The 17410-nt window shown below is 45.1% G+C and overlaps 2 protein-coding genes across 7 annotated transcripts in view; one reads left to right on the forward strand and one right to left on the reverse strand.

Annotated features, from left to right (window-relative positions):
* GMFB (glia maturation factor beta) overlaps nucleotides 1-17410 on the forward strand; it is a 510168-nt gene that overhangs the window by 418267 nt on the left and 74491 nt on the right. The gene's annotated exons all lie outside the window — the stretch shown is intronic.
* The window catches only part of SAMD4A (sterile alpha motif domain containing 4A), a 188955-nt gene that overhangs the window by 168008 nt on the left and 3537 nt on the right, over nucleotides 1-17410 (reverse strand). The gene's annotated exons all lie outside the window — the stretch shown is intronic.

Raw genomic sequence — 17410 nt, forward strand, 5'->3', positions numbered from 1 at the left:
CACGCAGACTTCGGCATCCCAGGGAATTAAAATGGAAAGGAAGTCCCTAGTCTTTAAGGCTCTTCAAGGCAGGTCTGATCATGAGCCAGCAACATTTCCTGAAATCTCAGAAGCGCAGCCCCTGCATAGCTCCCACACCCCCGGCACAAACAGAATGAATTATGTATAAACAAACCTGCATAGGTATTCAGTTGCATAAGGATGCATACGGTTCCATAAACTGCAAAATCCAGCTTCTCTTAGTTCAGAAAATTATAGTACCAGCTCTGCCTAATCCCAGTTGGCCAATCTTCAATTTATATGGACGATCGCTTGACACAAATTAACCACCATTCAACCACCAGCAGCACCCTGTAGCTCTCACATAACACGTGCAGCCATTTATTTATTTATTGAATTTATATCCCGCCCTTCATCCCGAAGGAGCACAGGGCAGCAAACATAAACAGGGCTATGTTTAAGGGTGAATAACCTCACCAACAACAGTGACGGAGCACAGAATCCAGACACACACAATGAGTCATGTTTTATATGTGTGTGTACACATTTATTTATTCATTCATTCATTTATTCATTTATTTATTCATTTATTTATTTTTTCTATCCCACCCTTCTACCCTACAATAGGGCACTCAGGGCGGCTACAATAAAATATCACACATGTATAATAAAATACACAATAAAAACACAACATTACTATAAATGAAAATGCATAAAATACCATTAAAATACATAAGATGTATTATGAATACACATATATAAAATGCATTATGCATAAATATACAAACATACATACACGTATGAATATTAGGCTCTGCTATCTTTTCAGCACCTTTTAAAGACTTTCCTCTTTCAACGAGCCTTTCAGGTTGAGACCTATCCCAGTCTGCGTCTGTGTTAGAATTGCTTTTAATATGTTTTTAATAATGTTTTTAACCCTTTTTAAAAGTTGTATTTTTAAAAAAGTTTTTAACGCTGTTTTGTTTTAATGTATTTTAAGATCTGTTTTTATGATGTTTTAAAGTGTTTTTAGCGCTTTGTTTGACACCCTGGGCTCCTGCTGGAAGGGCGGGATACAAATTAAATAATAAAATAAATAAATGTGCATACACATATAAAAGAGTGAGAATAAAAGAACTCAAAAGATAAAAATAAAAGATTTAATATATATTTATATATATATACACACACACATACAGAGAGAGAGAGAGAGGTCTCCTATTGCCACCTCAATACAAAGCAAGACTTTTGAATTAGGGCTCCAGCTTTGGGCGCATACCCTTCCTCTGATACTCACGCTGGCCAACCAAATGCCTCCGGGAAGCCCACAAGCAGGACCCGAGCGCAACTGCACTCTCCTCACTTGTGATTCCTCCCAGCAACTGGTGTTCAGAAGCATACTGCCTCCGACAGTGGAGGTACAACCTAGATATTGTAGCTGTTAGTCACTGACGGCCTTCTCCTCCATCAGTTTGTCTAAACCCTTTTTCAAGTCAGCCAAGTTGGTGGCCTTTACTACATCCTGTGATAGCAAATTGTGATTTAAACTATGCACGCTGTGACGAAGTATTTCCTTTTGTCTGTCCTGAACCTTCCAACATTCATCTTTCACGGGATGATCTCACTAGGGATTCCGGAATTATGAGACAGATTTCCTCAATCATAGTTTGCATAGCCATTTTAAAAAACAAGCAAAAACCCATGCTTAGCATCTTTGCACATGCAGCCAAAACCTCTTTGGATGGACACTGAGACGGAATTCAACCCAGGGCAATAAAGTTCCCAAATTTAACAACCCACCTATCTGAACCGTCAATCCTCACCTACTGCCATGTGGCACAATTCTATTTAAGAGTATTGTCGAAGAAATTTAAAAACTCGAAAGACATCAGTTCTAAAACATTTGGGCTCACAATCACAACAGTTTATATAAGCGTCCAGCAAATGCCTTCTCTCTTACAGCTCACCATGTCAGAGCTCTGGAATTTGGAATCAGCACATTCCGTGATCTAATCAATTATTACATAAAAAGGAAGCAAGCGCAACTGCAGATCCCCAACCCCAGCAAAAAAATATTACAAAAATGGGCTTCCAGGAGTAACAGAAATGGTTGCGTTGGGAGAGGAGGTCAGAGAGAGAGAGAGAAAGAGAGAAGGCAAAGGGAATAATATTTAGTAGGGCAGCAACCTTTAAATCAGTGCTGAGCTGAAGCTCTGCAAGGTCAGCACCCTTAACAAGCTAGAGTACCCAGGAATCTCCGTGACTGTTAAAGCAATATAACAATGCTTTAAATGCACGCGGCGGATGTGACCTTACTTACAAAAACTGCAGCTGTCAGGTGCCGTCTTAGCAAAGCCATCCTTCCCAAACCCCAACTTTTACTCACCCAGGGAAAACACCTCTTCTATAATGGTATCTGCCGCAACCCATAAACGTCTAAAAACAAGGAAAGCATGCCATCTTTTCCCCTTCAACATTTTTATTCATATGCAAATTTACGCAGAGATAATTGATTAAATTCATTAAAATCCTAGCTGATTAATCAGACTAATTTCAGTCTGGTGACAGTTCTAATTTTTTGCTGTTATATCCACACACTGTTCCTCACTATTTGAAGCAGTGTTGCAGACAGGAGAATTGAGGCAGTGAGATTATTATTATTAGCCTTTAATTTATACCAGGACTCCCTGTGTAACAACCCTCTACTCCGCCCAAAGACAAACAAGTAAAAAACACAACAAGATCAACAGGAAATAAAACATGTCAGCAGATTCAAAGAGGCACCACTCCACAAAGCTCACTGGAATGGATGCCTGAAGGCAGGCAGTATACAAGGCCAGGTGCGCCTCCCTGTCAAGGATCTTTCATAATTTGCGTCCCACAATCCAGAAAACCCTATTGCTTGTCCTCACCTACTGCACTTCAGACAATACAGGAATGAAGTTATCAGGAAGGCTCTTATGGGTAGGGAGAGCAGATTCTAATGACTGGACCACAAACTCGTTGGAAGTTTAAGAAAGAGATGAGGAACTTCCCTCAAAAGAAGTCTGGGAAGACTGAAACACACCACCTAGAAAAAGCTAACAGCTGAAGGAAAAAGCAGCAGCCTTTTAACTGGCTGGATGCAGCACCCAGGAGGCTTCCATCTTGACCAGCTGGCCCAGACTACAAAGTTCTAGAAGATGCAGCGATGGCCACCAACTTGGATGGCTTTAAAAGAGGATTAGGCAAATCCATGGAAGATAAGGCTATCAGTGGACAGCAGCCACGATGGCAAAGTTCTGCCTTCACCGTCAGAGACAGTATGCCTAGGAATACCAATTGGTAGGAGGAATCCCAAGGGAGGAGAGTGCTGCTGCACTCTGGTTCTGCTTAACAGCTTCCTTTAGGGGCATCTGTTTGGCTGCTTGGATAACAGAATGCTGGAGGACACAGGCCTTTGGCCTGATGTGGCTGCAGGGCTTGCCATCCGTTCTTAGAAGTTTCCCCAAGACACTGCTGAAACAACTTATATTGTCTGTCTCAGCTGGAGGACTGACCCAGCCCCTGAGGTCCTTGTCCAAGGTCCTGACCTTTCCCTCGTCTTATCTTCCAGAGCCCTGGGCCTGCTGATCCCCACTGTGCTTGGGCCATGACATTCCCTTGGGTGGTGGGCATTGCTATGAATCAGGAAACCTTCCCAGCTACTCAGCCTAGGAGGAGATCAGGGTCGATGGGACTGAAAGCAGCTTCTGGCCACAGGTGGGTCAGCAGCAGTTGGCAGAGTGGCACTGATCCCTTGCCTTCCCAAATGCCAAGCGTTGTTGCTGGCCCCGGAGAGGGAGAGGTACGGGGGGCTCAGTGCTGCGCAGGATCATGGCAGCAGGAGCCTGGGATTGGCTCAGCCGCCGTGCCCACACTGGCTTCCCTCTGCCTCGCCTTGCCTCCTCTTGGGAACTGGCAGCGACACTTGGCACTGGGAAGGCAGGGGAGCAACACCGCCCTTCCTGCGCTGCCAACCGCTACTGGTTGTACTCCCCAATCCATCTTCTGGTGCAAGCCATCTGCCAGGGCAACAGAGCCACTTTGGGTGCCAGAGTCTGTTCAGAAGCCATGCATGCAATCACTTCCACCCAAGGCAATCTGGAGCTGGTGCCAGCTGCCAAGCACTCAAAACACCTCGCTGCAAAGCCATAATGTTTATCCAAATCGGCAAATGCCCTCTTCCCCAAAGAGGGATCTCACTGCAGCCTCCTTGTGAGCTTCATCACCCTCTCTTAATGCAGCATTTACAACCTCCCAAACTGTATCCTTTAGCCCTCATTTATAGAGCCATGATCAAAAGCACAGGCGGTGAAGGATCTCACTTCTCTAAGGATCTTGCCCACATCCCTCCATTTGCAAAATCTGAAGGGGCCATAAGAAAACAACAAGTGACTACTAGAACAGCCCCCAGGGTCAGTTCTTGAAGCCCATCCATACCTAACCGCAAAATCCTTGTTTTCCATATTCAGTTGGTGGCCTGTTTGTGGTTGGATTATTGTGAAAACCCAATTATCAAGCATCTGTACGTGTGGGCATTGGCGACTCCCCTAAGTTGATCCCTTTTCAGTGATTGGTCCATAATGCTCGTTTGCTTTTCACATGCTTTTTTGGAAGAGCGCAGAAACTTTTTTTTTAAATTCCCACGCATGCGCAGGTTTGCAGATGTGCTATTGTGTCCGAAGGAGACGGAGGCTTGGCATACGACTGAGTAATGCCCATGTACCGCCTACTGCAGGAAAGTCTGCGGTGTTACATCCAAGCGCATGGACATTAATGCAATTGATTACTGGTTTAGGAAAGCTTGTCTCTTTCTCCGGGGTATCTCTAATGCAGATTTGTGAACACAAAAATCCATACTAGCTTGCAACGTCATATGGACAACGGTGAATTAATGGGGACACAAAGCTAATCATACAGTCATATGGATGGGCCCTTAGATAAACCAAACAGCAGCTTCCTGAAAGGCCATGCAGTGAGATTGTGGCCCAGGTGTGATTTGAATTGGGGGCTTCTCTGCTCGCCCTCCGAGCACTTATGCTACCCCTGTAGAACGGAAACATTTCAGCTACCAAATGCGATTCAAGAGAAGCGAAAGCGCTGACTAAAGTGGCCTAAAAATAGAGCAAAACGCTCAGACTAATTATTATTTCAGTTACTCCAGCTGATTGCAAGGTGTAATGCAATTCCTGGTGGAAAAGGAATGGCAAATTCACCTTGGTGGATGGTACAGACTATGTTGCTGCATGCAATATGAGTGGATGGCAGATTTTACCGGGAGGACACGCCAGCTCTCTGGGGTCCTAACTCAGAGCAAAACCAGGCAGGATGGAATCTCAAGGAAGAAAAGTGCAGGATATGTTCCTCACACACTTTCTCTGACATGGTTATGGGGGGAGGAGGGAGGTGACAAAGTGTGTAAGGACTGTTCTCTTGTCCCCTACACACAGGAAAAGTATGAGAAATGACATCTTCCCTCCTGAACAAACTCTTCAGGAGTGCTTAATATAGGGTAGAAACACACTCACTGTTGTGCTGGTCTCCACCTCTCTCTCCGGAAAATGGGGGCACACGATGCTAGTCAAACCCTGCCCCCTTTTACTGTAAACCCTTGTGGAAACAGCTAGAGTACTTTTTAAAAAAAAAAATCAGCTTCAAAGAGATTTCGCAACTGATTGGCAGATCAACCCGTTCCCCCTCCAGGTGTGGCCAATGGAAACGCTTCGGGGTAGGCAACTAGTGTGTTCACATCCATGGTCTGCCTTTGTTTGTGTGAACATATCTTGAGAAAGAGGAGGAGCCAATGCCATTATTTCCCTTGGGTGGGGCTTGCGCAAAGCCCACAATCTCCTACCTTTGAGGGGCTGGAGTTGAGCTGTGCGTGTGCTAGAAGTACCCTAAGCCAGGGATAGCCAAGGTGGTGCCCTGCAGGCATTCTAGACCACCAGCTCTCATCACCTCTAGCTAGCATGGCCAACGGCCAGGGATGATGGGAGTTGTAGTCCACCACATTTGGAGGGCACCACGTTGGCTACCTCTGCCCTAAGGTGTGACCTTCACGGAAAGGCATCTGGCCTCATCGTTATATACCTCTTTACCCTGGCCTTTGACACCCAAGAGATATATTTAGGGCCCAACCTGTCTTTCTGATTGTAATCTGTTTTAACCATTTTTAATATTGTATATTTAAATTATGACCTCATGATGAAAGGCTGGTAAGAAAGCTAAATACTACTACTAATGATGATAGGTGAGATTTGCTTGCGAGGATCAGAAGCTGGTAAACTCAAGACTGGGGTAAGAAGCAACCTAGAATTCTTAATTCAGTCTGGACATTTTTGCAGCAGATGGAAAATCCAGAGGGCTGATCCATGTACTGAATACTTCATTATTGTGTTCCTAGCATGCTTTTCTCCCTAGAAGCTCCAGGCAGCCTAAATGGGGTTTCCCAAGCAGACATTCGCCGACCAGCTCTAGAAAGCAGCCTGCATCAGGTAGCCTCAGACGGCGTCCTGAACATGGAACTGACTTAGAAGAGCTCCACTGCACTCAGTCCAGGCCCATTTCCCTGCTCCAAGGCCCAGCTCGGGGAGGGGACAGATCTGTAGGTTTGCCCGAGAAACCAGCCTGGACAATGCTAATTCACTGTCCCGAAGAAAACCTTCTCCCCTAAATCCTGGATAGTTTTGAAGTCTGGCTTTAAAAAAGAAATGACTAACACAATAAATGAATGGCTACTGGTACAGGCAATATCAAAACAGGTGCCATACTCGAAGCAAGGCAAGGAGAGAAAGGCTTGCGTCTATCAGTTGCCTTTGCGCAAAACGGGAGAGTAACCTTGCTCCTGCTTCTCAATTTCTTTGGGGCTTTCAACATTTCATTCATTTATTTATTACATTTATATCCCGCCCTTCATCCTCCTGGACTGGCTCGGGGGAATGGGAATTGGGGGCACCGTGTTACGGTGGTTCCGGTCCTACCTACAGGACAGAGTACAGAAGGCAGCGCTGGGAAAGTGCTTTTCCACCCCCCTGGGCAGTTATGCTAAGGGGTGCTGCAGGGCACTATTTTATCCTCAATGCTAATTAGTTTCTATATGAAGCTGCTGGAAATGGTCGTTTTGGGGCAAGGTGCCATCAATACACTGATGATGCTCAGCTCCATTTCTCCATGACAACTGAATCAGAAGAGGTCGTACAGGCCCTGGATGGGGTTGTACTCCCCCTGAAGGACCAGTTGTGCAACCTGGGGGTGCTTCCAGACCCAAATTTGTCACTGGAGGCTCAGGTAACCTCAGCGGCTGGAAGCGCCTTTTATCAGCAGCGTTTGGTACAACAGCTGTGACCGTTCCTGGACCGGCACAGCTTGACCACAGTAGCTTAAGCACCGGTGACCTCAAGACTTGATTACTGCAATGCATCCGATGTGGGGATTCCCTTGCGCTTGACCACAGTTAGTGCAGAATGATGCAGCAAGGTTGCTGACAAGAGCAAAGCCCTGTCAGCATGTAACATCTCTGCTCAGTGATCTGCACCAGTTGCCGATTTGTTACTGGGCCAAGTTCAAGGTGCTACTACTGGTAGCTTGGGACCGGCTTGGGACCAGTTTACTTGGAGGAACACCTTACCCCATATGTACCCACTCAAATGCTTTAACCTGCGGAACAGGCACTGTTATAGGTGCTATACAATACTTGTTCTGCGCTTGCGAAAAATGGATCTTTTAGTGGCAGCATCTACTCTTTGGCACCTTTACTGTACTAGAAGCTAAAATGATGAACCTGAGATTATCATGTTTTGGACACATCATGAGAAGACATGATTCACTAGAAAAGACAATAACGCTGGGAAAAACAGAACAGAGGTGAAAAAGAGGAAGGCCAAACAAGAGATGGATAGATTCCATTAAGGAAGCCATAGACCTGAACTTACAAGATCTGAACAGGGTGGTCCACGACAGATGCTCTTGGAGGTCACTGATTCATAGGGTCGCCGTAAGTCGTAATCGACTTGAAGGCACATAACAACAACAACATCCAGGCACATAGATGCTGAAGTGTTCTATTCTGTTCAATCTATTGTTGCTTTTAATCATGCTTTAAATTGTTTTTAATTATTTGTTTTTAACTATTGTAAGTTTATTTTATATATATAAAGCGCTGAGAGGTTTTTCACAACCAATCGGTATATAAATTTGATAAAGTAACAAATTTAACAGTGTTTTTAATATTTTTCTATTGCTGTACACTGCCCTGATATTTCATGAGAGGGCGTTATATATAAATACTCTAATAAATAAAACAAACACCCTTGCAACAAGAAAGGACCCTGCCGCCCCAATTTGACCCACACCTTTCTACTATGTAGCACAGAGACTCTTTTTTGCTGCTTTGTTTATTTATTTTAAAAAAGGAACAGGTTTACTGTTCAGGTCCCACCCTATGCCATTGGCCACAAGTAGAGAACTCTAGGTGTCTGATCCTTACACACAGAAAGCCTCATTGTTTTTGATTTTTATGGGATTTTCCCCCTGCAAGTGGGCTTCTCCTGACTGTTGGGTGTTTCGGAAGGCTCTGCGCTTTGACAGATGTCAATCACCGGATATCACTGTGACATCAAATGACTGAGTGTCAATAACTCTTACTATCAATCCTCTCCCCCACCCACCCCAGTTGTGTGAAATGTCTTGCCAGGTGAAGTTTTGGAAAACTCAAAATCTTGCCACAGTTTTGTGACATTTTGGATTTTGATCCTAATACAGCCCTGTAGATTTTGGCGTTTTGCTTTTTATTTAATTTAAAGTGCTTAAAAATATTGTAGATATATTTCCAACACAAACACAAGAAAGGAAATAAAAGAGAAATATACACAGCATAAATAAAGGAAAGCAAAGCGCTTATGTAGATATGCTTGTGATTATCATTCACAGACTAACATATAGGCAAGGAAGAAGATAAACACTCTCAAAAGTCAGACGCATGAAAGATTTTTTCCCCCCTCTTTTGGTTTCTGCTGTCGCTCTGTAAAGCACCATGCATGCTGTTGGAGCTGCAGAAAGTCAGCAAGTTTAGGCCACAGCCTTGCCTGCTCCCATAGTTGTACAGCACAGAAGGTCTCATCATGTGTGAGCAACTTGACAGGTGCATTTCAAAATGAAAAAAAGCTTGAAAGCAACTTTGAACAAGCTACAAATAAGACAACAGGTGGATGCAAAGCTGACAACAGAAAGAGGAAGAAACCACCAGAAACAGCTGAGCATTATTTTTAACAGGCTGGGAATCCACCTCAGCCTGTTGCTCCGTTTGGTGCTGATTAGATTTCACCCCGTGGTGCTGGCATTGCCTTACCTTACACCGGCAGCACAACCGGGAGAAACGCCCAAAGATTCTGAAGCTGGAAGCAAATCAGGGAGAATGAACAGATTCAGGTGGAAGGCTTGCCTTGTTTGCAAAAATATGCAATCACAGAAGAAATGTGGCAGCGTTTGGTAACTGCTTAGTTGTGGGGAAAGCGAGGCTTCTAAAGCGGCAGAAAAGTTAGCCTTCACCTCTGCAGCACAGGAACACAGACAGTCGCTTTACCCCACATCAAGACTGTTGGTCTGTCTAACCCAGTACAGCATACTCTGACAGGCAGCGGCTCTCAAAGTCCTCAGAGAAAGAGCTCTCACATCATCGGTTAACTGGGCTGATGCACCTATGCCCTGCACATGGACTGTCCAGAGGGGCATCTGGTTTGCCTCTGTGAGAACAGGATGCTGGACTAGAAGGTGCCCCCTTTGGCCTGCTCCAGCAGCCAGGCTCCTCTGATGTTCTTATGTTATGTTCTTACCTGCATGCAGGAACTAGCCCACCCACCCCCCTAGCTATGAAATATTGGAACCCCAGAGGAGAAATGTCTTGCAACGGGAGGTTAAGCAGCACCTCCCACATTGTGCTCCTGATAGCAGTAATACCATGAAACATAAGATGAATCAAGAATGTGAAAAGCTCTACCAGGATGGCCTCATTCATTATTAGTAGTAGTATTGTTATATTATTATATTTACAGCCCACTCTTCACCATGAAGCCCCAGGGCAGCAACCCTATAGGCACCGTGTAGCAACCCTGAAATGAGTGCAAAATGAAGCCAATTCTTAAATTATTGCAAGCGCACAGATGCAACAAAGTTCCTCCTTAATGACTAATTTTTTCAGGTTCCCCACCCCCCATGGCTGAGAAGAGACCAACTTCTAGGTAACAGAATGACACATCCACTGATATTTAGCGCTCGCTGGCTAGGGCTGATGGGAGTTGTAGTTCAAAACATCTGGAGGGCACCAAGTTGGCAAAAGCTGCTCTAGAGAAATTTCCTTCCTACAGCACAGCCTGTAAATAATATACACCTGTAGAGCAATCTGTACATTAAAAAGTATTGTTATTATTTTATTTGTTTATTTAAATTTATATCCTGCCTGTCCTCCCAGAAGGAGCCCAGGGCAGCAAACAAAAACACTAAAAGCACTTTAAAACATCTTAAAAACAAACAATTTTAAAACATATTAAAACTAAAAACAACTTTAAAACCATCTTAAAAAGCAATTCCAGCAAAGGCGCAGACTGGGATAAGGTCTCTACTTAAAAGGCTTGTTGAAACAAGAAGGTCTTCAGTAGGCACCGAAAAGATAACAGAGATGACAGTGTACTTGGTGTATCTACATTTTTATTTATTTTATTTATTATTTAATTTGTATCCCGCTCTTCCTCCCAGCAGGAGCCCAGGGTGGCAAACAAAGCGCTAAAAAACACTTTAAAACAGCATAAAATCAGATCTTAAAATACATTAAAACAAAACAGCGTTAAAACATTAAAATTTTTAAAGGGTTATAAACATTATTAAAAAACATATTAAGCAATTCTAACACAGACGCAGACTGGGATAGGTCTCTACTTAAAAGGCTTGTTGAAAGAAGAACGTCTTCAAAAGGAGCCAAAAAGATAGCATAGAGCCTGCCTAATATTTAAGGGGAGGGAATTCCACAGGGTAGGTGCCGCCACACTAAAGGTCCGTTTCCTATATTGTGCACAACGAACCTCCTGATAAGATGGTATCTGCAGGAGGCCCACACCTGCAGAACTACTTTTTTTTTTTTAACACACTGCCTCTTATTCTGGACTAGAGTTAATTTAAATCTTAAGAAGATCAAAAATGGTGGAGCAGAGGAGAACAGAAGTAAGCAGCCAACTCCCACAACTTTTGACTGATTTAAAAGAGAGTAGTCCAGGGTTTCAAACTACGGACCATGGACCACCAGTGCTCTGCAAGCTTGATTCAGGTAGTCCACGGTGTGTCTTTGAAGAACATAGGAAACTGCCTTATACTGAGTCAAACCATTGGTCCATCTAGCTCAATACTACCTACACTGGCTGGCAACGGCTCTCCAGGGTTTCAGGCAGGGAATCCCTCCCAGCCCCACCTGGAGACGCCGGGGATTGAACCGGGGACCTTCCACATGCAAGGCGGATGCTCTGTCCTGAGCTACAGCCCCGTCCCTGTGGAATGCAAGTTGTACTACAAGAAAACCCAGTATAAGAAATAAAAGACGCAACACAAATAAAATTAAGGGTTCCAAGCATTGCGCACGACAATTGCTACAGCGGGGCGAAAAACCATTAAGTGGTCCACCGAGACTCTCAACAATTTTCAAGTGGTCCGTGGGAAAAATGTCCGGGAACCACCTGATAAGTCCATAGAATCTATAATGAAACGGATGAAATATCAACATGTTCTGCAGCACTTCAAAAGATAAACTATTAATTGAGTCGAAACGTCTGGGATCCAGAGTCTATGTCATCAAAACGCATATATTATCCTCAGTTGGTGGATTTTATAATATATATATATATATATATAATATATTTCAATTATAGACAAGGTTCAGAGGAGGGCAACAAGGATGATCAGGGGACTGGAAACAAAGCCCTTGAGGAGAGACTGCAAGAACAGGGCATGTTTAGCCTGGAGAAGAGAAGACTGAGGGGAGATATGATAGCACTCGTGAAGTACATGAAAGGTTGTAACACAGAGGAGGGCCGGGATCTCTTCTCGATCGTCCCAGAGTGCAGTTCACGGAATAATGGGCTCAGGTTGCAGGAAGCCAGATTTCGACTGAACATTAGGAAAAACTTCCTGTTAGAGCCATATAACAATGGAACCAATTACCTAGAGACACTGGAGGCATTCAAGAGGCAGCTGGACAGCCATCTGTCGGGAATGCTTTGATTTGGATTCCTGCATTGAGCAGGGGGTTGGACTTGATGGCCTTATAGGCCCCTTCCAACTCTAGATAAAAGGTGAGCCATTACACTAAGCAGAGACAAGTGCATCCACACCATGCATTTAAAGCACATGTAAAAGCACATTTCCTCCACATCCTGGGAACTGTAGTTTGTTAAGGGTGCCGGGAATTGTAGCTCTGTGAGGGGTCAACTGCAGTTCCCAGGATTCTTTGGGGGAGGGGGGCACGTGCTTTGAATGCATGGTGTGGATGAGACCCAAGGTCCACTGGAAAGGCTAAGAGAGCGACGCAGACTGAGTGTAATCCATCCCCTACTGGTAACAGAAATGACAAGCAAAATCTACAGCGTGCATCAACACACAAGTGAAAGAGAAATACATTCACACACACACACACACACACACAGTCAGCCAGCCTTTATTCAGTCTGAAAGTGGCAAACTCCAATCACCATGACGGCCTCAGTCTGCTACAGTGCGATCCTACATCTTTACTCAAAAGCAAATCTCCCTCGGGATTGCAGCCTCAGCCAGGGAGCTTTGACACCTTGCAGACCAGCAACGCTCCTATAACATTTACGCAAGGCTAAGGGCAGGGAGAGGACATTCACACCTGAGGAGGGAGCGCACAGTCCTCTGTGCCAAACCTCTCAACAGCAGCCAAGACCGTTGCCAGCTTTATTTGCGAACCAGCTAAGCCTAAACCCAATTTTCCCCACAAGAGGCAATGCTGGCCACCAACCTGGACGGCTTTCAAAGAGACTTAAACAAATGCATGGAGAATAAGGCTATCAATGGCTACTAGCCACAACGGCTATGTTCTAACTCCACTGTCAGAAGCGGTGTGCCTCTGAACACCAGTTGCTGGGAATCACAAGTGAGGAGAATTGCTGTGCACTCAGGTCCTGCTTTTGGGATTCCCACAGACATCTGGTGGACCACTAAAAGAACAGCATGCTGGACTAGATGGGCCCCCTTTGGCCCGATCCAGAAGGGCTCCTCTGATGTTCTCTGCCCACCCCCAGTTATTTATTCTTGAATCAGGCTTTCTTACTAAGCGCACACATTTTTCAACTGTTTTGTGCTATATGGAGTGCTGGACTATGACCCAGCAGAGCAGGGTTCGAATCCCCACTCAGCCATGAAGCTCACTGAGTGTCCATGGACCAGTCACTGTCTCTCAACCTAACCTATCCCACAGGGCTGTTGTGAGGATAAAATGGGGAGGGGAGAACTATGTACACCACTCTGAGCTGCTTGGAAGAAAAGGTAGTATGTATATATATGTACATATTCACTAATAGGCAAAAACTCTTGAGGTTTAAGAACGTACCTATAGCCAACAGATTTTTTTTTTATCAAACTTTAAAAAGCAGGGAAATTGGGCAGCTCTAGTGAATGTACCAGGGGAGCAGGAGACCTGACCTCCTCTCTGAGGTATTGTACCACCCTACAAATTTGCCAAAATGCAAACACAATTTGGGTTGGTCTTTCACAGTCCAATCCACTTCCTGTGTAGCTTGGAAGACTTTGGTAACGTGCCTCATGGACTTCATGGCTGTGTGGAGATTCGAACCCTGGTCTCCCAGGTCGTAGTCCTAGGATAAGTAAAACTGACCATGGGGGAGAGGGAAGGCAGAGGGGAGGGGAAGGAGGAGGGGAGGGGTGAAGGAAGAGGGAGGGCAGGGGCAAGAGGGAGTGGATAGGAGGGAGGAGAAGGGGAGGGCAGGTTTGATCATCTGCATACTTTTTGAGTTCAGTGGGATTTACTCCTGTGCAGTCATGCTTAGGATAGGTGAAAGTGACCTGAGGGAGGGGGGGGAGGGCAGGAGGGGGCGGAGGGAGAAAGGGAGGAGGGAGAGGGAGGGGAGGAGATTGGGTGGGTGGGCACTGGGCAGTGGGGAAGCTCCTTGCCTTTCCAAAAGAAAAACATTGTGAACAGTATCATTCTTTTTCAGGGTTTCCCCCACCTTTTTATTCTACAGCAGGCACATGTAGCCTCCCACCCAAATTTAAACCAAAGCTGTCCCTGGCCACATCCACACCAGGCCTTTATTTCACTTTAGGCAGTCATGGCTTCTCCCAAAGAATCCTGGGAAGTGTAGTAAGTGAAGGGTGCTTAGCGTTGCCAGGAGACGCCCTGTTCCCCTCACAGAGCGTCAGTCAGAGTGGCTCACTGTTAAACCAGTCTGGCCACTGGAGCTCTCTCAGTGGAACAGGAGTCTCCTCTCAGCACCCTTCACAAACTACACTTCCCAGGATTCTCTGGGGGAAGCCATGACTGTCTCACGTGAAATCAAAGTCTGGTGTGGGTGTGGCCCCCTGATTAGGCAAGCCCAGCAGCTGTGAGTCTGGCTTTTAGAACTCTGACAGTTGGTTCAGGCATTTTTTAAACGTTTAAACTGCAGTAGATGAAGGTCAGAGTATGGGGCAAGGGGGGTATATAAATGCAACAAAATAAATAAATAAATAAATAATTACAGGTACTCTGTGAACATGGCTGATTTTTAATGAATTTCAACTGATTATGAGAACTCTGGCAGAAAAAAGTCCAAAAGGGCTCTGGTTTCTCTCTCTCTCTTTTTACACTTTGAACTTTTGATTCTCTTTGACTGTTTTGTGTATCGCCATGAAAATTTAGAGGCTTGTTAAGCAAGCGTTTCTGAGTTCACCACTAGTTTTGTAAGGTTTTGGTTTGAAATGATGTAATTTAACATTGCAGAATGCGAAAAACCCATTCTGACTATAGTGTAGTATAATATATATGTAAGAAAAATCAATCAACAAACACTGCTTCTCCGTATTCATTTGTACGTGCTACACTGAAGGAAATGCCCAGTCTCTAGTAGGACATCCCCATGCAGAGAGCCTCGCTGCCCTGGAATAGCCTCCCCCCACTAGGCTGGTTTCCGAAAGACAAGCTTCAGCCAGCCTCCCAGGCCTTGCAAGAGTCGGCTGGGAGCTACTGTCAAATTGCTCCAGGCAACAGCTGCCAAAAAAACGTTGCAGGCTCTGTGTTCTAATGTGAACTGGAAGAACACCCAGCATTTTTCCTTCTGAGTAAACACTGGGGGCTCTGTTCAGGATCCTAGTGCAGCTGGGCCTCCTACATTCCACCTCCTGGAAAAAAAAAACACAAAACAACGGGGCTGACCCACACATTTCCGCCACCCATCTCCCGCCCCTCAATTCACCAGCCATGTGCAAGCCCCAGGGTGTAAACATTTCTAGCATCAAACCGGCTCCTTCTCTTTTAAAAAGGGAAAAGAAAAAAGGCAGGAAAAAGTTAGAAAGAGAGCCCCCCCCCCCCGCAAATGGCACGGAGCCAAAATTATCTGCAAGCCTACTATACCTTCCCATGGGGGAAGGAACAGTTAGGGGGAAAGCCTCTTCCGGGGAGTTTCTTCTTGAGTTTAAACACGTCCTAGACACAAAGCACATTTTACTCTTAACGCCAAAGTGGGCTCGATGGTCAACTGCCTGCCTATTCTTTGCCCGCACTGAAATATTCTAAGGATGCCACTGTGTAGGTGACAGCTTGTCTTTTTAAAAAATATCCTTATAGCATCACTTGTGAGCAAGGGCAGGAGAACGTTTAGATTGCGCCTTCAACTCTGCAGCAGTCAGGAAGAGTGGATCTAGCAGCAGAGCTAAACTTGTCCTGCTGCCCACCTGCCTCTCGCTGCAGAAATCTCCAAACAGGAACATGTAGTTGGCATATCAGCCTTCTCCAACCTGGTGCCCTCCAATTTTTTTTAAGACTACAGCTCCCATCAGCCCCAGCCAGCACAGCACAGCCATGTCAATGGGAGATGTAGTCCAACTCATCATATGTCAACTGACATACAAAAGCACTTTGCAGTTCCACCCTCTCTAACAAGACAGCTTACCATGCATTTTTGCCATTTATTCAGTTCCTATTGATTCTCTCCTTATCAGTGAGAGAGGCTAAACCAACCACAACCAAGATAATGCATGCACCATGAGGAAGCCACAAGAAATATCTGAAGGAGTGCCGCCTCCCACACAGACCTGTTGGGTGTGTGTGTGTGTGCGTGTTGAGATCTGTGGGGGAGTCCCTGCTTGTAGTTCCATTGACATGCGAACCTCATGGGGCAATGGTGCACAAGAGGGCCTTTTCTGTGGTGGCCCCTAGATTGCAGAATGCCCTCCCCCGCTCCAAGGAGCACCTGACCTCGTCAACTGTACAGATTTTGAAATCAGGTCAAGATGCACTTGTTTTGGACAGGCAGTTGGAGGTGGAAGATCTTGCACAGTTTAATTGTACTGTATGTAACCTGCCCTGAGATTGCATGGTGAAGGACGTGTTATAAATGCCTAGTAAAAAAAAAACATCACAATAGGTAGGCCTGGGCTTACATTTTCAAAACCTGGTTCTTCTCAAGTGCCAAAGCAGAGGGCACAAGCCATAAGCCTTCTCCCCCAACTCAGAGACTCTGTTTCCCTTTGCACACTTGCAACTTAACTGCTCACATGGAGCTGTTATTGAGCATGCTCAGCTGGATTTTTTAAAGAGCTGCTATAACACATTTTTGGGACTCCAAACAAGTGCCCTGTTCCCAAAGGCAGTTCTGGTGGCTAATAATGCTGAACATTTATATAACACTTTCCAGTGTTCAATGTGCTTTACATGCATTATATTCTTCTTGTTTTTACAGCAACCCAGTAAGGTAGATCAGTAGGCTGAGACTGAGAGAGTGATTTGTCTAAAGGCACCTAATGAATTCATGGCAGACATGCCATTTGAACCAGGCACCACTCAGTTTTTCACTCACATGCAATCCAATCCATGCCTATTCAAAAGTCAGCCCCACAAGTACTTGACTGTTGTTATGAATGCAGAGCATTCGTTAGCTATTTTTTCTCACCAGAAGCATGCTGACCTTTGGAGATCAGCCCCATGCAACCAGCAACAAACACAAAAAAATGCCTATGCACCAGCAACACACTCTTTGGCATCTGGAAGACCAGGTGCCTGGCATGAGCAAATCTTTAGTCTCATTTCCCCCATCTCTCTACATCTTTACCACCAACATCTAGGAAGTTACAGCTATCTAACACAAGAGAGAATACTGAAATTAAGCAAAACGTGC

Source organism: Rhineura floridana, chromosome 2, assembly GCF_030035675.1.
Source record: "Rhineura floridana isolate rRhiFlo1 chromosome 2, rRhiFlo1.hap2, whole genome shotgun sequence".
In the NCBI taxonomy this organism is placed as follows: domain Eukaryota; kingdom Metazoa; phylum Chordata; class Lepidosauria; order Squamata; family Rhineuridae; genus Rhineura; species Rhineura floridana.